Here is a 22,255-nt window from a genome sequence, read left to right as displayed (position 1 = left end):
CGGGAGAAATATCAGGGTTATTTAAATTATGGGACTCGCCGAGGGGGCAGAGGAGCTGCGGCGGCGGCAGGAGGAGGAAAAGTTAGTGCTGCTCTCAGCCTTGCTCTGGACCCCAAAAGGGAAATCATGAGAACAAATAAAATAAAATAATTGCACGGGGGTGTGAGGACTCTCGGAGGAGCCTCTGACAGGGCAAGGGTCGATGCGGCTGGGGACCCGAAGGTGAGGGCGGTGGGAAAAACAGCTACTTTATTCAGGGTCTGGAAAGTTTGAAAAGTTTTCCTCCTCCTCCTCCTCCTCCTCTCTGGTGCTGTGAATATTGTGACAGCGGCAGCGGCAGCAACGAGAGCGGAAGACATTAGAGACCCGAAAAATAAGGGAAAAATTAATATAAATTCAGTTTTGAGAGTAAACTCTCCGCATTTTCCACCAAAACATCCCGAGGGAAGGTCGCCTCCCAAAGGGCCTGGCGGAGACCCGCAGTCGGCAATATTTGGGGGGTACTGGGAGCGACTTGGGGTAACTGTGCCCCGTTTTCAAAAGAGGTTTTTCTTTTTGGAGAAAAGCATTTGATTTCGCCCCTTCCCCAGGTGGGCGAGTCGGGGTCGCGGCGGGGTCTGCGGGGACGGGTGAGCTGGGGCGAGTGGCCGCGAGGGGGGCCGGGGGTGCTCCAGGAAAGCAGCAGATCTGCACAGGGCAGGGACAGCTTGTTGTCAGTATCATAAACAACCAAAATGGAGGGAGAACTCAGGCATATAACCAAATAAAAATTTTTTAAAAATCGCAAAAAATCCCTAAAAATCCGGGATGCTCCCCCTTTTCTCGCTAAAGGTAAAACTACGAGCCGCCTTTCCCCTGAAGCCCATTTTGACTTTGCAGGGACCAAGGAGTTAATATTTATTTATTTTTTTAAAACTTTCGAAGGGCAAAAGCCTTTTATAACTCAACCGACAATGAGAAAACGTGAAAATCCGATGCAAGAGGAGGAGGGGGAGGGAGAGGGGAGGTGGTAGTTGACAAACGGCTCTACTTATTGGTAATGTGGACTGATGTGAGATAAGATAAACACTATATTTGCTATTTATTAACTCCCTTTTAATGATGTGCGTGGGGTGGTGGTGGTGGTGTAAAAAAAGTGATGCCACTTTCTTAATAGAGTTAATGTGTGTGATTGGAAGAGTAAACCTTTCCGGCTGTAGATTGCCCTTTCGTCGCTTTTACGCTTCAGGTTTTGTGAGTGGCTCCCTCCTTTCTTTAAACTTGGCTCTGCAAAGCCAGGGGAGAGAGAGGAGGATAGTGCACAGGCACATTGGGGTGCAAGCTCAGAGCACCTTTTGGGGAGGCGGAGGGAGTTGTTGGGTTTCTGCCCCCCTTACAAGTTTGCTTCACCTGTTCATCCTCAGTGGGCTTTCTGGTTTTATGTGTAGAAAAGGATGTTGACTCCTGCCTCACCTTTAAGTTCATAGTAAAGTGCTGCTGATGTTGCTTCCACGTGGGAGCTGGAAGGGCATTTTAAAGGGACAGCCTCTCTTTTCCTGCGGTTTTTCTTACCTATACAGCTTGGTCTGAGCACCCAGAGCAGAGGTGCTGGGAGGGTATGGTGTGATGGAAGAGCCTAGCGTTTGTATGACTCAAGTGCACCCAACTTTAGTAGGGATGATAAGGGAAGGAGGATTAAACAAACATAATAGAAGACATCATGGGGGCTGGTGGCGCAGCGAGTTGAGCGTTTGGCTGCCAATGGAAAGGCGTGTGGAGATAAGTTTATTTCCAAGCTGTTCTTTTGTGTATCAAGCCTTCCCAAGATCTTTTTATGTCACCTTGCTTTGCTTTGCAAGTTGATCTTGGGAGGAATTGTGGAAAAATCAAAATAATTTAAGATGTGTGGCATAAGACTTATTGAACAGTTATGAATTCTGTGCAATGAGATCAGAGACCCACATTTACCCTCAATGTGATTTTACAGCCATTTTGTACACGCTGTAAAAGATAGAGTGTTCACCTTTGGTGTATAAGGTACACTGAGGACTACGGTTTGAAAAATGCATAGGGAGGTAAACAGTAGACATTTCTGAGGTGGAAAATACACACATAACAACACAGTAGAAAAGTTTATAAATGTGCACATCTTTGAAAGCCTATTCTATGCATGTGCTATCACTGCACCTTTGGAATGAAGATATTTAAATATCCTGAAAGTTATTAGTTTACATCACTTAAGTTAGTTTATTTGCATTATTTAACAGAAAGTGTTTACTGATAAACTTCCGTCCATTGTAGATTTCTACAATGTTTTCATTTTCAAAAAAATATGTAAGGTATTAGTTGTATTTTACATGAGATTAAGGCTAATCTTGAATAGAAATTACTTATGTTGTAATTTCTACTGGCATATGCAGTTTTAAAAAAGAAATCCCTATTTTCCTTTGTTTTTATGGTTTAATAGATATAGTTTAAAATTAGGGCTGTTTTTAGATTTTTTTATTCGGAATTTTGTTTTTCCCCCATATTGTACAATCAAATTATTACTTGTCCACTGTATGTTAATTTATGTTCACAGCTGAGTTCTTATCTACATCATTTGTAAATATATTTCAAGCAATCTTACATTGGTGTGGTGTCTGAGTACATCATTTGTGGTTTCAGATTTTGGAAGCAATGGCAACTTTCTGAGAACACGTTTTAAAAATGACTCATGAACCACCATTAGATCAAAATTAATTGAAAAGGGGTTGAACTATCAATGGAAAAGAGCATACCAATACCCCTCATATAATCATTTTTCCAGAGGTTTCAGAATGCGATTAATATTAATACACCTTTGAAGTTTGTCTTTTTATTGTCTTTTGGCTCAAGACAGTTACATTAAATATAAGTAGTCAGAATTATGCTATGCGTTTAAAACAAATGAAACCTTAGGTCTTGAATGGTTGACACTTTGAGAAACCAAATAATAACATCAAGAAGTATAAGTTCTTTAAAATTGAAGGAAAATTATTCCTTTGTCTATTTTCTGTTATTCAGATGAATCAGACATTTCAAGCTATGACTAGTTTGTTACCAACCTAAATAAAAGATATTGTGAGTTTTTTCTTGTTTCACGAAATGTAGTGTGAGACTTTCAATGTGTTTGGGTTTTACACAACTAGCTACTTATCTGTATTAGAAAATGCACTCAGAGTGCACAAGTTATAGACTCTGTAATTCCTTTGAGTTTTCTTAGCTTAAGGCACAGTACAGCATGTAACTTGAATTGGCTATATTGGGCTTTTTTGAGCTGATTAAGATTTTTTATCATGAGAAATAGTACCTGTTGAGTATCCTTTCTCTGAACGTATTATTATTACAGTTTTCAGAAATTAAGTCTATTAAGTATATTGTTGGGGAAATATCATAGTCTTCTTTTGAAATCTATATGCCTAATTTTATTATTAGAAATCTGTGGATTTAACTATCATTAAAATGATTTTTAAACTTGGTTTAATCCTAATAATATTCTCTATATTTATTATAACCAAAATATTTTAATAAAGGCATCCTTTATAGCTAAAAAGACTAGTGAGTTTGCTTTTATCAATATAATTAAACTTTGAGGGATACTGTGTTCTAATACCATGCAAAGGTGGGGATTTTTCCTCTATTTTTGACATATTCTTGGTTGTTGCTATATAAATTTTGGTTTAGGATTCTGGAATTTGTCTTTTTAAGGATAAATTGTTGATTACTATGTTAAATGTACTGTTCTTATGTTTAACTGAGATTTGAAAAGCCAGATAACGAAAGCACATAGCTACAACCATTTTTGCAGTTTTGTTTCAATAATCATTTGTTTCTTGAGCTTGTAATCAAAATTATCACATCTTCTGGTAATATTTCACATTTTTCATTTAGAATCTTATTCTAAATTAGTATACATGAAAATTTACTTGCCTGTCCCTCCACTGGCCACATACCTTCCACCACCACCACCACCACCCCTCTAAAAAGGAAAACAGAAAAGTTTTATTGAATAGCTTTACTTACATTGCCTGGAGCACATGTTCTTTTTTATGTGTTTCCAAATATATACGAAATAAATATAAAAATGTTTCTCCCTATATTGCTAACAGCTTAAATTGTTTAAGTTATTTGAGTAAGGGAAGAGTTTCAGAAGAAAGAACAACTGAATCTGTCTAATAGAATTCAAGATAGTAAATATGTTTGCTAAGAGGGCTATGACTTACTCCTGGGGCCATATTTTAAATGTATTAAGAATCTGATAAATACCTTTTCAGAAACATTGTGTATTTTTGAAAGCGTGTCAGTTGGTGGAAAAAATAAAAATAGAAATGGACCGTTAATTTGTTTAATTTTAATAGGAATTATGTAGACAGCATATTTAATCAATTAGTATTTAGGTGGCCTTAGAAAAGTACTTACAAATATGTTAAATGTGAGGGCAGGGTATATCGAATTAAAGACTGTAAAGCTCACTATGACTTCAGAATTTATACTTGAGGATTCTTTAGCATTTTACACTAAGAACAAGTGTGTGAGGTAGTCATCAATTTTTGCTCTCTGTATTTGCTTCACTGCAAAATTTTTAAAATACATTTTGAAAGATGACACCTACTTAGTTGGCACTTTGCATTTATGCTAATGTAACTTGTGTATCTCATTTCTAAATTTAAGATTTGAATTTGAGAAGTTAACTTATAGAAAAATTTAGATTATAATAATTTATGAACGTATCAGGGTAAAGTTTCTTAGCATTTGTAGTTATGAGTGATGCGCAGATGAGAAGCTAGTAGAAATCATTACAGAGGCATACTTTTAAGTTTTACTTTGAATTCGATTGGCCTGCTGCCCAGTGGTTCACGTTTTACTTCTAGTGTACACCTGTCCCTGCCTCCTCTTCACAGGCTAACATTGACAAGGACATGGTGGTGTGGAACCTACCATGGGTGCTTTGCTGGTGTTGGTTTTCTGATTTTGTGTATACACTGGTATTTGTTGCTGTTAAGATGTTTGAGGTTTTTTTTTAATTTGTTATATTTTCCCCATTGCTTATTAGAAGACCAAAAAATAATTTCTGTAAGACAGAAATAATCTCTCATTTTTAAAATCAGTTGTCTGATCTTGTATTAAAATTATTAGAATTTAAAAGCCCCTGAGGTGTCTCATAATCTTTGTTACTGCAGAATCATGATAATAAAATTAACCACAGTGTGTTGGGAACTTGATATGACGACCCAAGAAATGTGTGTGCCTATGTCAAATAAGTGAACTCATGCAATTATGGTCTAGGGTAGTAGGATAGGCAGTCTGCTTGAAATGTTTCCCTGTTTTTTTTACTAAGTTAAGATTTTTGCTAATATATAAAAAGAGAAAAACCTGGAAATACAAGAGTATCAGAAAGTAAAAGTAGATAAAGTCTTTTATAAATAAAGGTTTTAAATAACAATTGTGAACCAAAATGCTCAGAATTGAGAAAGAATTAGCTAGATAAGAATTTCAGGATAAAATAACAATTATTGTAAGTGTAAATTTTGACTTGAGCGAACAAAGAATAACTAACTATGTAGCAAAGTTATAAACTTTCTCCCAAAATGAGAGTGAACTGAGTATATTTTTAATACAGATTGCTAGTTTTATAATTATCTTTTAAAACAAAATTTCCCCAAGTCTTCCTCCATATCTTTTTACATTTGAATTAAACTAAAGTAAATTTCCTGAATAATTTATAGAAGTTCTTTGGAACTATTTTGAGAAAAATTAAGAAAAAGCATCTTCTATTTTTTAGAAAGATTTTAAGAATTACTTTAGATATGTATCTAAGTGACAGGTTCTGAGAGGCTTTAGAAACTGTGAAGATTATTTTCTTCATTGTGCATCAGAAAATTCAAAACTTTCTCTTCAGATAATGAAATACATGGTAAAAATGCAGTCTAAGGACATTTTGTGTCATGGATTTTTTTTAAAGGTAATTTATATAATTTCTGTAGATTTAGTAACATTTAGAAAGGTTTTCATTAGGTAAGATAAGACCATTTCACTAACAAAGTTATTAATAGCTAGGGTGTTTTTAGGCACATGCTCCTGATTAAAAGCCTCTTTTCCATTAATGAATTAGAACTTGAAGGTTAATCTAGATATATTATAGTTCAGAAGTAGAAATTTTCTTTAGTATTAGAAAATATTTTGAAGTCTAGTGAAAACATCTTTTAAAGAGCAACCAAAACTCATTTTCGGCTATTAGTTATTAAATATTAGAATTTTTGTTCCAACAAGGATGGAATTCAGACATGTGTGTATTTATTGCTTATATTTTCATTTCTTTTAGTTTCTGAATGTGGGAATATTATTCTATAGATTAAATGCTACTCTGGAAGGGCTGTAGCTTTTTAAAAATTGTATTTCTGTAACCGCTATATAGACATTAGAGCCTTTAATTTTAAGGTACATTTTGAAACTATTGAACTAAATATGTCAGAAAAATTAAGGATTTAGCTCCTTTAGCTAAAAGCAAAACTAGAAAATGTTGTAATCACTTTTGTTCACTTTTATAATAGTAAAAGTCAGACTGTTGAATTGCTGAGAAGTTGAATTGTTCTGAATTTAGGAAAATTTGAGCAATTGAATATGGAAACTTAAGATCATTTAAATGTATCAGTCTAAAATAGGCAAGAGTTTAATTTTAACTTGTTTGGTTTTCTCAGAGACTTAAGTTTCTTTTCTCACCTTGTTTTAATGCTGGCTTACATAGAACACACAACACTTTTCATCATAACCAAAGAGAGTTAAAATAAGGAGATCTTATTTTTATCAACTGTAGGCAATGAAGGAAAAAAGTTACCTTATATGAAAAATAAATTCTTTTAAGCCATTTTTAAAAGCTACTCTTCTTTAGCATTTTCTACACTTAATTTCTTTAACTATTTCATTCCAAAGAAGATAAATTGGCACCTTTCATAGAAAACTAAATTTGTTAGATAAGATTTATTATAACCTGAAGAATAAATACTAGTATGAACAATATGCCTGATAATAAGCTACATTTCAAACATGAATTTGTTTTCTTTATAGTTCTAAAATGGTTTTCTAAATAAATCTGAGAAAGTGATTTTTGTGTGTTTTTCTACTTTATTATTCATGAAGGTAATTTAATTATGTAAATAGCAACCTAATTTGTTTGTTTCCTAATAATAATAGCATTTATAGTTGAAAATTGCTATTCAAATTTATTGAATTCAGCATTAAAATTAGACAGCATAGAATTAGACATATCATAGTATAAGCAGGTTAATTACACCAAGCATGATGGAAACTGTAATTAGTTCTTATTTGGAGAAGTTTGAAATGATGAAAGTACTTCGGCATCTAGGAACACAGTTCACAGCAGTTAGCGATGTTTTATCCTTCTCCTTTTCATGCTTCAGAAAAATTTGTAGCATCCTCAGAGCTTTTGTCATGCAAACAAATGATTGATATAACTCTGTTCAGTGTACATTTGTCAGGATTAGCCTTTCATGTAATTTGCTTTACTTTTCTCTAAAAAATAAGTTTAAGATAGGTATTTTTCAGCAGAAATATAGCAGAAGTCATATTTTAAAAGACAAAAACCAGAATTAAGCCGATTGCCATCAAATTGACTCCAACACATAACAACAACTATAGGGCAAAGTAGAAGCACCACACAGGTTTCCAATAGTGGAATCTTTATGGAAGCAGACTGCCAACTCTTTCTCCCCCTGCCCAGCTGATGGGTTTGTGCTACTAACCTTTTTTGCACTGGAGTGCTTTAACCAGTGTTCCACCAGGGCTCCACACATGTAAGATATCATAATTATTTAACTAAATCCAAATGAATAAAATTTTAAGTTTATTGATAAACTAGTAACTAATGGATTTAATTAGACAAAATGAATTTTTTAGTATTTACCTGGATAAATTGATCTACCAAAATATGGAGGATTTTAATGGGAAAAATTGATTTTTTTAAAATCTGAACTTATTTTGTTTTTAGCTAGAAGTTTATAAACAAAATGATGAATACATATAAAACTCAAGCCATTTGTAGAACTCCCAAAATAAACTTTGATAGTTAGTGAAAAGATTTTTTTAAAATACATGGCCAAAATACCTTCAAAGCTTGTAGTATATTTATCTCTTTTAAACAGAAAAATGGTGATGAATGGGCCAGTACTATTTTTATACAGATCATGTTGAATGTTGTAGTTGAAAATTTTTACTCTTAATACTTTTAATGATAATTTTTAAGTAATGTTAATAGATGTTTTTCTTAAAGGTTCTTCTTTTTGGACATTGCAGCCCAATCAAGATAGTTGTTTTAAAAATGTAGCTCTGCAACTGCATTTATTTAATAAAAGCGTTTATTTTCTCAAAAATCATGTTATAAAATAAATTCCTCCTCTGAAGTACTCTCAATTAGAGCTTGGATTATCTTTTAAAATATATACTATAAATATACTTGCCTCCTTAACCATTGGCTGTGACATGGTGCTTGAATTTAATCATACTCAGTTTACCTGTTGTTCAGTGCAATTTGCTGTGATAGAATTGCAAATGATCACATTCAGATGATGAATCATAGTAACTTTTCCAAAATGCACTATATCTCTGTCAGAACTAAAAGGAGTTTTATAATTTGAACCAAAATACCCCTGTGTCAACGGGGTTCTTTTCAGCATCAGATTTCAGGCACACTTATGTGCTTGTCTTGGCCATTCCCAATGTACTGGTGTTTGCTCTCAGTGCTGCCCCCCAGTGTGTGGCTGTCTCTCTACTGCAGGCACTAATTTTCTCTGCTTTTATTATTAAGTAACAAATAACATCCAAAACCACTTCTGGAAAACAAGCGTACATGTAAAATTTACTTTAAAGGTGCATTTTGCTTCTGTGCCTAATTCTACACTAAATTTAGATGTTCAAAAATTAGGCGTTGACAAGTGTGGTATTCAACTGCCAAAAGTGAAATTTGGAAAATTTTATATGTAAATGCCTTTATCAGTTTCATAGTTCACAACACTAACATAGGTAGAATTGAACTAATATTTTAAATCTAGCTTAAAACCTATCAGATAAAAAACAAGAATTTCCAATCCTTTAAAGATAAAAGAGGATGTAAGATTTTTTTAAACTATAATCCAGTTTCAATCAAAAGTTCTTCGTAGTAAAAACAAAAGAAAACTAAGCACACATAAAACCTGGGTTGTGTTGTGAAAAGAAAACAAGACTTAAATCTATAGGTTAAATTATTCCTAGAATATCATATTTAAATAATACCCAAATAATCTTTTAAATTGTTGTTAGACTTTGGCCAGAATATGCTTTGGGTAGACAGAAGTATTTGCTTTTACCTATGTAACCTCATTTGGTTTTCCCAGCATCCTTTTGAGAAAGGAGTATGGGGAAGACATGATGTGTTTTACCAGGGGCAGTGTAATGTCAGAAATTAGAATTTTATAACTTCTTCGATGTTAATCTTTAAAATGAATGAATTATAGAAGCTAGTTGCTATAATTTATTAGTGTAAACCTAACATGTTCATATTAAAGTAATTGATTAAGTAATGACCCTGTTGTGAAAATGGAATTTTTGATATAAAGGTTTAGAAAATGCTGCATGTCTACTTACTTTTAAGCTATAAGGGACCCTGTAAGATAGAGTAGAACTTACCCATAGTGCCTCCTAGACTGTAATCGTTATGAGAGTAGATCTCAAAATTGTTCATTCTCTCATGGCGTCACTCACTGGTAGGTTTGGATCCCCAACCTTCCAATTAGTACCCAAACTAAAACACCTAAACTTACTAAGTTAAACATATAAATTTCAGCTTCATTTCACAGTATTTGAGGATCTTAAATCAGTACAATTTTATCAATTTTTGTTTTAGAACAAAGGAATACAGCAAAAACTATCGGATTTCAGAATAATGAATCAATATATTTTTGTATTTTTGAATAGTCTTAGTTGAATAAGCAGTCTAACTCTAAATGGTGACAATTGAAAATATTGATTAATTTAATTTTAGGTATTAGGCTTCTAAGATTTAAATATCACTGTTGATCCTGTCTTTTTACTACAATTTATGATATTATCCCAGGACTGTAAAATTCCAGGTTAAATGAAAAGTCTCTTTTTTGTTATTGTAGGCTTAGGAATTTCTCTTGTGTGTGTGTTTCTCCACAGCACACAAATAAATACTATTTTAAATTATAAACAAAAACAAAGCTTGTTTAATATGGGAAATGTAATTTACTGTTGCCTTAAGCCTGAAGCATTATAACCTTGAGAATTCTTTTACATCTTAGTCCTTATACCAATTTTTAAGCTAAAACTGGTTGTACTAAGCTTATTTTAATGTAAGAGGGTAAGAGTGGTGATGACTTGTTTAAATTCACAAGTTAAATTACTTGAGCTATTTAAAATAAAATCACAGCTTCAGAGTTTCTTGCCTGTACCTAATTGCAGAGAGCCATGATTAATATTTTGTTAAGCAGTAATATCTTCTATGAAACACTGGTTTGTTTTGCTTTTCATGCTTAGTCTCTTATAGCCCACCTCTCTCCACAGAAATTGTCTCATTCATCCTGCTCCCCCAACCCCCGAAAACGCCTTTTCCATCTCAAATCATATCAAATTTTTGGAGAGACTAGGTTGATAAATTGGTATCAATCTGGTCTCTCTCCACTTTAACATCTTGAAGCATAATTAATATATGTATATATTGCTCCAACACAATAATGAGCCCATATTGCTGTCCCGATTAAGTTCACCCTCTTGCTACACTGTCCTTGTGATATTGCAGGCCATCCTTCCATTTCCAGAAACTTCTTTCCCATTCACTCAATGCCATTCAGTCGGTTCTGACTCAGAGTGACCTTGTAGGAAACAGCAGAACTGCCCCCATGGATTTCCAAGACTGTAAATTTTTAAAGAAACAGAAAGCCTCATCTTTCTCCCTCAGAGCCATTGGTGGTTTCAAACTGCTGATCTTGCAGTTAAGCAGCCCAACCACATAAAATCCACTACACTCTTAGCAAATCAGATAGCTAGCCCTTTCTCAGACACTCTTCTGAAGAGTTGCCCTTGACCAGCCCGTCACTCTCCTTTATTCCGTTGAGTCTGCTGAAGAGGACATCGACTAGCATTTTTTTCTATTTTGTTTCATATGGTCTTTCTGCAGTATCGGGAGCCCCGATGGCGTGATTAAGTATTGAGTTGTGATCCACAAGATTTGAAGTTCGAAACCACCAGCTGCTTTGCAGGACAAGACAGGGCTTTCTCCTCCTGTAAACTGTTATTGTCTCAGAAACTCACAGGGCAGTTGTACCTTGACACTATGAGTCAGCATTGACTCGATGACACTGGGTTTGATTTTTCTGCATATTTCTGAAAAATTTTCTCTCTTATTTTGCTACCGCTTCTCTAGCACTCCATTGCATGCCTGCTGATGGTACCTCTTCCACCTGCCCCTAATCACCAACATTTAGTATTTGCCTGGCTCTTTCTTGGCCCCTTTCTCCTCTCTCAGTGGATGCATCTCTGCGTGCTAGCTCCATTCTTGAAGTAAGAGGTGGCTGGGGGGAGGGGGGCTGCTAACAGCTTCTACTGTGAAGCCTCTCTCTTACCTCTTTCCTGGGCCTCCAAGCATGATTTTCTGACTGCCCAGTGATAGAACCACATCTGTACAGGATACTTTTCCTATAGGCACCCATTAAGTAAGCAAATGACCAGGATTCTGCAGTTCAAGGTCTGTACCTGTTTGAGATGCAGTGGGAATAAACTAGAGCTTACCCTCCCACTGAGGAGACAGCTAATAAACACATTCTCGTTGAGTTGTGGCAAGTGGTTTAAAGCAAATATGATTACGCAAGAGAATGACGCGTTTGGGGAGGGGCGCAGAGACCCTTTTAGAAAGAGTGACTAGAGAAGTCCTCTTGATAAATAAAGGATCATTTTTATGAGACCTGAGTAATAAGAGGAGCCATCTGCCTCATCCAGACAGAAGATTCTGAAGGAAGAGAAGCTGTTGGACTTGGACAGCAAGGAGAACATTGCCATGAGCCCAGTGAGGCTGAGGAGTGAGATGAGGGACAAAGCAGAATGCTATCCTAATGAATGTCTTATGCCCCAGTGTAGGTGGTAACTGAGGTATCATATAGGTGCTACCCTGTGCAGACTGGCTGTCGCCTCCTAGCCTTACCTGGAGCCCCTCCTCCTCCCCCCCCCCCCCGCATGTGTCTCTTCACCTTTATGGAGGACTGCATCCTTTTCAGCTCATGAGTCAGAATAGCCCACCTGCTTGCATCCTCCTTACCTTTTCTCCTGCTTGTTGAGGTACACACACATTTTTCAGGTCCAGCCCTGCCAGTTAAAGTTCTCTCTTTCCCTCTTTTAGAGCTCCTATAGCCACCTGCCCTCCTTGACACACATGTAAAAGAGTCCTTGCCCTACGACCATAAGCAAGTCAATCCTCACCCACTGTCAACCTTGTGTGGAGATTTTAGAGACAGTGCACATATGCTAAATGCTAAACACAGATGCACATACATATCGTTTGCACACACGGAGAGCTCGGGGAACTGGAAAACCTGAAGAGAGAAAGTCACCACCCCGCCGCCCACACCCACAAACACGCCAAGTTAAACATACAATGGGTAATGGGAGACCCGCAGCAATTGTATCTATGTACATATTATATACCTGTAAATTAAGGTTTATATATAAGGTTTCTGGAGGACGAGAGACTGCAAAAGACAGAAATTTCCAGAGAGAAAAATGCACCCAACTCATACCCAGAGACGGGAGAGGTGGGAAAGACCCAGAAGTGGGGAAAGATGCACTCATGCAAGGAGGGGAAGGGAAGATGTGCACGTACATGTGCTCAAGCGCACACACACACACACACACGCCTAGATGAGGGGAGAAAGTGACACCTAAACAGGGACAGGTGGTAGTGACAGATATACAGAGAGAATAAGATGAGGGAGGGACACACACGGTAGAGCCAGAAGGTAGGAGAGTTACACTTACACCGAGATGTGGGAGAAGGCACACATACTGCATCTTGAAGGCGGGAGAAAGAATCCCCAGCCCAGAGTGGAGGGAAAGGGCAGATATACAGAGACATGGGAGAGAGACAGATGCTTCAAGTAAAGACAAGCATTCCTAAAAGAGACGTAATTCATGCATGCACATTCCCAGAGAAGTAAGATACGCAGCCAAGTGTGGTATGCAGGTACCCTTCTAAGATAGTAGGGACTAGAGGATACACAAAATACATATACCCATAGGGAAGAGGTGCTCGCACACCCTGAATGCATTTGAGGGACAAGGTAACACAGACTGGAATTCAGATGGGTTTGGAGCACGTGTGCCCACCTGTGTATACACACAGAACTGAAGAGAATAGGATAGATTACAGATATCCATAGAAGAAGATGACTGTCCATTTGCACATACCAAACCAAAAAGCCAAACTCTTAAGTCAGTTCACGCTCATGACCCCCACTGTGTTACAGAGTAAAACCCCACAGGATATTTTGGATCTGTCACGTCTACAGAAGCAGATTGCCAGGCCTTTCTTTCATAGTGCTGTTGAGTGGATTCAAATTGCCAGCCTTCTACAGAGGCCCTTCTACACATACCGAGGTGAAGAGACACCAAAAGTAGATGGGAGACGGGCAGGGGAGCACACAGAGGACAGTGAGAAGTCACACCAGAGAGAGACTCACAGATATACACCATGCATTCCTTTGATATCTGCACTTCCACACTAGTGACTGGGGGCTGGGAAGGAACAACACATGGTGCTTTGTATCCTGGGAGTCCTGTCCAGATGCCCCAGCTGGATTTTGGAAAAACATTTTCCACACAGAGACAATGTATACATGGAAGTTAATGTTTGGCAATGAAGTATCTTAAACATGTAACAGATCTCCAAACAGAAGTTCATGTCTTATTCCTTCTTCCCTAATTAAAATACTAGAAGTATAAAGTATAGTTATACATTCATATAGTTTTATTCTCAAAGTATAAAGTAGATTAGTCACCACCACGTTCAGAGTGCAGTAATAGATTTAAGAACCATCTGGTTCAACCAGCACCCTTTGGGCTATTACCTGAGACATCTACTATGTACCCCCAGGTCCTTGTATTCCTGGGAATTTTACTTACGATTCTCTTTGCCTACTTCTCCCACAAACAGCACCCTCTCAGGCCCAACTTCTGTGCTTCTGAAGGACTTGTTTGGTCCTGTTGTATAGCACTGAACACCACTTGCTTTGACTTTATAATGTGTTTGTCTTCTGTCTTATTCGCAGGACTAGGTCTTAAATCTGATACCCTTTTCACCTTCACCTCTTCAGCATTTGGGAAGCTTTCTCAGACCTAACTGTACTACACTGTAACACATCTAAAGGTCCAAAGGATTGCCAGCCTCTGATCTTGTCCTCACACTGATATCATTTTGAGCAGTGACTCCTAGCTCATACTACCTCCATTTCACATTCCAACCACTAAATTAAAACCCAAGATCCCACATATATAGTTACCCTACAGGACAGAGTAACACTGTGCCATATGATTTACAAGGCTGTAAATCTTTAGGGAAAGCAGACTGCCTCACCTTTCTCCCATAAGTGGCTGGGGATGCTCAAACCACTGGCCCTTCAGTTAGATGCCCAACATTTAACCCATTGCTCTACTAGAGTTGCTAATTACAATCAGTGGTAATCAGTGCCTGTTGATTGCATGTTTGCTCAAACGTTAGTCAGAATCTTCATTATCTTCATCTTTGGCATTAAGTACATAAATTTGAATTAGTTGTGTTAATTGGCTTTTCTTGTCGGTGTATGAATATTATCCCTAACAGTGTTGTACACAGGATAGATGTTGAAATGTTCTCTCTTGATAATTCAGTTTCTCCTTAGTTTCCTGGAATGGTAGACCATATGATTGCCCAATTTTGCATTTCATTTTTCACAATTTATACTTTCCCTAGATTCATACCTCGTACATATTCCAATTATTAATGGATGTTTGCAGCTGTTCTCATCTTGAGTTGTGCCACATCAGCAGACTTTCCATGTATTTATATTATTTCTACATATTCCTAAAAAGTTAGACCACTTATGAATGAGCACTACAACTTATTTAACCTTCCCCAGTACTGACCATGTGGATTGTTTTCTAGTTTTCAAATCATGCACTGGTGAATGGCCACTTGCATAAATCTTTATGTACATCTCAGGTTATTTTTGCAAACAAATTTTTCCGAGTGAAATTTGTGAGCACAAAGATAAATACTCTTTATCTTTGGAACTCTGCCTGTTGAGCTTTAGGGAGGACTGTAAGTGGCCAGAACACAGGAGAGTGCCCCTTTCCTTAACCCCTCATCAGCACCAGGAAGGTCACATAAAGATGCCTTGCCAGACTCATTGCTTTGGGATTTCTCTTGTGTGTATTCATGATCTTTCTAGTGCTTTTCTTTCTTAGAAAAAATCTCAACCACCAGCTTATTACTGTGTGAGATCAGCAAGAGACAGGATCGGTGGGCATCCCACCGTGATCAAGTGTATGATGTGTGTGGATCTGTAGCATCTGTTTTGACTTTTCACAACCCATTTCCTCATTTCTGCTGCATTTTCCTGGTTTTGATTATTATTATTGTCAGATAAGAGAAAGATCACTGTATAATAATACTTTGTTAGACTGAGTTGACTAGAGAAACAAATCTAGTGATTTATATATGTCTAAGGAAGAGTTTTATATCAAGGAGTAATTATATACCAAGAAAGGATCCCAGCCTAGTCCAACTCAAGTCCATAATTCTGATAAGTAGTCCATAAGTCCCTCTTCAGGTTCACATAGTCACATGCAATGATGCAGAATGCAGGAGTATCACAAGCTGGTGTGTGCAAAGTTGTGTGGATCCGAGGTGGGTGGAAAACATGATAGGGCTCCCGAAGCTCTCAGGGTAGCCAGCAAGCAGAAGATGAAAGCAGAGAGAGGCCAGCCTCCAGGGAGCTATATCTCTTGGTCTCACCTCCAAGTGAGTTCAGCAGGCTGCAACCTGATTGACAGACTAAACTCCAACCCTACACTTTAGTTAGTTAGTTAGTTAGTTAGTCAGTCAGTCAGTTTTCCAACCCTACACTTTAATAGATCGTTTAGGTTGACATGAAATTATATAACTACCACATACTACAAGCTGGTGTGAAACTAGAGCTGGGAGGTGGAAGTATGTGTGTGGTAGTGGTAGGTAGCAGTGACCCATCTGCCAAATTCTGAATTTATCTAAATTTGCAAAGCAGATAAAGTAAGATATTCAAATTACCCAGTAATCCCTTTAAAAAATAATTGGGATTCAATAGTTACTTGTTTTCTATCCTTTAAGTATTAGTGGCTGAAGGATGTCAGTTAGAAGTCTAAGATTTTAGGATATTCCAAATTCATAATTAAAATTATCTGAAATGAAAGTACATGTGAAGACTACCTGGCTCCAGTGGCGGCATTTAATGGTGCAGGTGTAGAGTGAGCCAGCATGTTGGGGGACCGAGCTCCAAGACCGGTCTCTCCCTCTCGGGCAGCATCAAACTGGGCTGGCTGCTTGAAGAGGTGGTGACCACCGACTCCCATGTGACGGTGGTGTGGAGCACGAAGTGGGTGTGTGGGGACAAGGGCAAAGGCAAGGTGGTGGACCTGCTCGCCATGGATACCAACATGGTCAGCTGCTGCCAGGGCAGCAACAATGTGGCCACACCATGGTGGTGGATGGCAAGGAGTAAGACATCTACCTGCTGCCCAGTGGCATCATCAACAGCAAGGTCCTTCATCGGCAACGTATGGTCATCCACCTATCTGGCTTGTTTGAAGAAGCAGAAGAAAGGGCTCAAGGACATGGAGAAGAGATCATCATCTGGGATCGAGCCCTCCGAGTATTTGACTACAGCAGGCCGTGGACGTACTGTAGGAGGCACAGTGCAAGGCGCAGGAGGGAAAGATCATCAAAAGAACATCGGCGCCACCAAGGAGGCGTCAGAACCACCTACTCCTCCAAGGCCGCCAGGACTGGACTATACACATGCTCGACCTGCTTTCGGATTTTGAGGAGTTCTCTGACAGATGTAAGCACCGAGCACACCAGCCTCAGTCTGTGTTCCCCGTGGAGATTGACACCCCGTCCCATGGTGCGTGATGGCATGTATTTAATGTGTGAGGCACTCCACAGCCTTCCAAGAAAGGGCTCCCACGCTGCCCTACTGGGCCTCAACTTCGGAACCTCCCCATTCAAGACGTCATCTAGAGCGCGGCGGGGGCATGTGTACAGGTCTGGTGAGTCTCCCCCTTCTCCCTCCCTGAACGTCAGTGATGTCTACTGGCACAGTGAAGGCGAACACCACATGCGTGGGCATCAGGGTCCACCCCACAGAGCAGATAAATGAGATCAGTGACCTGCTGCAGGACCGTGGTCACGAGTGGGATCTGACCATGGGCAGGAAGTGACACTGTGGCTGCATGGACCTGGATCGTTTTCAGACACACCCACATGATCAATGGCTTCACAGCGCTGGCGCTGACCAAGCTGGACATGCTGGATGAGATCAAGATCAGCATCTGCTACAAGCTGAACAGGAAATGGATTCCCTTCTAACCAGCCAACCAGGGCATCCTTCAGTGGGTGGAAGTGGAGTTTGAAAACTTGTCTCGGTGGAAGGCCGACACTATGGAAGCCAGGGGGAGGGAGGATCTCCTGGCTTGGAGCCAGAGCTGTGTCTGCTTTGTTGGGGTTCCAGACCAGTGCGTTGGTGTTGGCAAGTCCTGGAAATCCATCTAGCTGTTCTTGAGGAAGCTCCAGTGAGCCCAAGGAGCCCATGGCGGGTGCCACACACTCACAATGACAAGGTCAACGCAGTAACTGACAGAAAAGTTTCCATTTCTCTGGGCCCCCCACCCGTGGGCTACACCAGGCTCCAGCTGCTCAGAGCCACGTGTCCCAGGCACCTTTGGGCCGATTTCTCCGCAATGGGAAAGTAAAACATTATATTGCATGATACTTTGCATAGTGTCCTTGTCACCTTTAACCTATCCACCTCTGTGAACTTGAACCCTGACTTGGCCCTGGCTGATCGTAGCCTCATATTTTTCAACTCTACTTACTCCCATGCCCCTACTGAACCTGTTCTTTTCCCTTATGCATTTTACTATTAGTGCATCTTTTTCTCTTGTCCTGTCAGTTTCCTTGTAATGTTACAAGCCCCCCCCCCCTCCACGTGTGTGATGCCTTACTACACCCCAACCCTGGAAAGGTCCTTCTCCTGTGTTTTCTTTTCTTAGATTTCCATAAGGGGTAGGGGTAGTGGGTCAAATTCCTGGGTGGTTTAAAAGGTATATGTCCTAGGTACTTAAAACAGGGCCTGGCATAGAATACATGAGTTCTAGGCCTGTTGTGATGGGTCCCTGATTCATTAGCTCTGTTTTCAGAAATGCCCCTCCTTTCCTTTTTTTATTCTTCATAGTACCATCTACTGAAATTCCTAAAACACATCAGTCAGGTTTTCATTTGCCTGGCCTTGCTCATGCTATTTCTACAGCTGGGATGTCCTTACTTCCTTGCCACCTGCGCAACACCCATTCATCCTTGAAAACTCCTCAGATCTCCCCTCCTGTGGGAGACACCGTAATTTACTCCCTTCTTTGATCTCCTTGTTTTCTTCATATGAATTTTGGTTCCACGTCTGCACTCACCCTATCCGCCTAGATCTCCTGTACTCTGGGCCCCATCCCTTCTAATCCTCTGTCTTTCCTTAACTTTTCCTTCCTACCAGATCCTTCCTGTCAGCATTTCACCATGTCGGACTTAACCTTCCCCTCCAGCTGACAAGATTTCTGTAGCACACGATGTCTATGCAGTGCCTCAGATTGCTTACATCACACTCTTTCCTTAAACTCAACGTTCCTCCTTCCTTGAAGTAGTCCCTTCTAGGATTACCAAGCACTAGCTAGAAAGGAGCAAGATTAGTCCTTATCTTGACCGTTGCCTTCATGAAACTTCTCTTCCTTTTGCTTCAGTGACAGCATAGCTTTCTGGTTTGTCTGTTGGTTTATTTCGTTTCTCCTCCTCAGTGGCAATCCTCATCATCTCATTTGCTGACCACCCTCTTTTGACTTCCTTTAAGTGGTAGAGCCACCCTCCACCCACCCACCCCATTTACACTCCTTTTCCACAATGCCTGTGGTGCTGCCAGTTTCTTCTGTCTTGTGTCTCTGCCCCGAGCCATCTTCTCTTCTTGTCCCCTTTACAGCCTGTCACCAGTTTAATTTTTCTGGAATAGAATATCCTCATGACACTGCTTTTTAAAACCGTTGCTGGTTTATTTGAATGCTAAGTAAACTAGCATTCTAGGACTTCTTGTATTAGCTACACTTTAACATTGGTAAATCTCTTATTGCTGCTCAAGGTGGTGAGTGCTTTATATGCAGTGTTATTTATTCCTCCCAACAACCCTGTAGGGCCGTGTTTCCCAAAGTAGACCATACTGCCACCCGGGACCACAGGAAGCTGCAAAAGCAGATGCCTACACTTTATCCAGGAGCCATTGTGGGTTATGTGTGGAGCTGCTATCCTCCGTCAGCAGTGTGAAACTACCAGCCGCTCTGAGAAAGATGAGGCTTTCTACTCCCATAAAGATTTACAGTCTTTGGAACCCACATGTTCTGCTCTGTCCTACAGGATTTCCATGAGTCAGAATCAACTTGATGGCAGTGATACTTTATCCTGGATTATGTACCATAGAGCGAAAGTTTTTAATTGCTAAGTGGGCCCTGAGTAATTTTTTTTAAAGAGGTGGTAGGTCAAATAAGTTTAGGGAACTGTGCTACAAGGTTTAATGCTCTCACTTGGCAGCTGAGGAAAGCTAACCTCTAATATGGTAAATAGTTTACTCAGGGCCACAGAGTTAGTCCATTCAACTTTTTACTGCCAGGTAAGACTATCCCACAAACACAACCAAGTGTCACCGACCCCACAAAACAGTTTTTCCCTCTATCCCTATTCAAGATTCCTTAAGTAGTGGGCTGTCACAACTCCCTGGGCTGCTCTGAGCTTTACCTTTTAACTGCATACTTCATTTCCTACTACTTTGACATAGTCTCATTACAAGGTAGCATCAATGGGATGGCACTGAGTTTGGTGTTTTTTGTTTTTATTTTTAGTTTTTGACATAGTGGTTACATGTTGGACTGCTAACTGCAAGGTCGGCGGCTCAAAACCACCAGCTACTCCAAAGGAGAAAGATGAGGTTTTCTCCAGAACCCCATGGAGATGGTTCTATTCTGTCTTAAAAAGGTCTCTCTGAGGCAGAATTGGCTTGATGGCTGTGAGTTTGGGGGTTTGTTTTTTGGTTTGTGGTGTTTAATACACTATCAACTTCCATCAAAATGAGGTGATAACTAATTTTGTCATTGTCTGCAGATCCTCAGACCCTGACATGATCAAGCTACCTCCACCATTTGGAACAGCCTACCCCTTGACCCCAACCATCTGGGTCAACCTACCCCCTCCAGCCTAAAGTGCTCATGTCCTGGTTCATCTTGACTCTTTCTTGCCCAAATTTTGATCACCAGATCTTGAAAGAACCTTTTCTTTCTGAGAATTAGAATTGCATTTAATCTGTGCTTATTTTATGTCATTGTCCATCTCTATTTTGTACTATCAGTAGTTCAAAATTATAAATATCCATTTGGGGTACCTCCCCTAATATAAGCTTCTTCATGAAAAGAGAAATAACTGATTAATCTTTGTATTTTACACGCTATATTTATATTTAAAGTAAATAATAGAGATTTACTTGCCTGCAGTGTTTTGTTTTTTTCTTGGAAACTGCTGTGCAAGGTAGGAGAATTGTGTTGGGATATTAGGGAAAGCAAACTTTCTAAACATGACCACAAGATGGCACAGTGACTACAGTGTTCTGGTATCTGTTGAAGGTTGGCCTAGTCGAAAGTGTCTTCTTGATCTCTATATACTTAGAGAAATGTATGAGAATTTTCTAATTTATAGCAATTGATATTCCCAGTCATTCACAAAGCTAATAAAATAGATTGGGCAACTGTTATCTTCTACAGATTCAATTAGTCAGCAAGTAAACAACCTCTCTTCTCCCCTCTCATCTTCCTTCCTTTCAGCAAATATGGGAGTACCTCTCAAATGTACACCCACTATTCTGGGTACTCTGATACATATGCCTGCTCTGGCGGAGCTTATATTCTGCTGCCTTCACTGGAGCTCAAATGGAGAGATTGGAGACATAACCTGAGTTTCTTTGCTACCTTTCGTTGCTCCAGAAGTCACCTTTCTCTTCTTCCCTAGCATACACAATCCACAGTTTTTTTCCCCCAAACAAGTGTCCATTCAGTAAGCAAAAGGAGCGATCTTGCAGTGACTGATTTTGTTGTAGCCATTTTGATATATCACAGAGGCAAGAAACTCAGAATTCCCAAATACCAATTTTTATTAAAAATTTTCATTATGCAAATCATTATATGTACATGCATAGCCTTCGATGTGGAGCACTGCTTTGATTACCTTCTTAGTTATCCCAGCTAATGAAGAAGTTACTGTGACTGGGGCAAAACACTTAAGGGTGTGCAACAGAACAGCAAGGGAACAAAGCAATTAAGTCCCTGGGAATACCAAAAGTGGACTGTTGGGCCAGAGGATGGCACCCCATCAGACTCCACCGGAAAATACTCCTAAAGGTCAACAAACAGACCTGGAACTATATATAGCAGCGGTTATGAACCTGTGAGTCAAACCCCCTTGAGGGTTGAATGACCCTTTCACAATGGTCACTTAAGACCATCTGAAAACACATACCGTATATACTCGAGTATAACCCTACCTGAATATCAGCCAAGGCACCTAATTTTACCACAAAAACTGCATTAAAAGCACACTAAGAAAAAGCATGCTGAAAAATTCGGCTTATACATGAGTATATATGGTATTTCCGATACTCTTATGAACCCAGATACTGCTCCTCTATCTGTCTCCAGGCAGGTCCGCCCACATGCAGATACACATGAAGACTGTTACCCATCCTTCAAGACAAAATTCCATTTATTTGTAATTAAAATAAATATTTTACAATATATAATTATATACCGCTTTGTGATTAATCACTATGCTTTAATTATGTTCAATTTGTAACAATGAAAATACATCCTGCATATCAGATATTTACATTAC

The 22,255-nt window shown here is 39.0% G+C and overlaps 1 protein-coding gene and 1 pseudogene across 2 annotated transcripts in view; both read left to right on the top strand.

The window, feature by feature from the left end:
• The window catches only part of PLAG1 (PLAG1 zinc finger), a 64,619-nt gene that overhangs the window by 224 nt on the left and 42,140 nt on the right, over positions 1 to 22,255 (top strand). The gene's annotated exons all lie outside the window — the stretch shown is intronic.
• On the top strand, positions 29 to 17,866 carry LOC142449147 (adenylosuccinate synthetase isozyme 1 pseudogene; annotated as a pseudogene).

Source organism: Tenrec ecaudatus, chromosome 5 (genome assembly GCF_050624435.1).
Source record: "Tenrec ecaudatus isolate mTenEca1 chromosome 5, mTenEca1.hap1, whole genome shotgun sequence".
NCBI lineage: Eukaryota > Metazoa > Chordata > Mammalia > Afrosoricida > Tenrecidae > Tenrec > Tenrec ecaudatus.
This window is presented reverse-complemented; position numbering and strand designations above follow the sequence as displayed.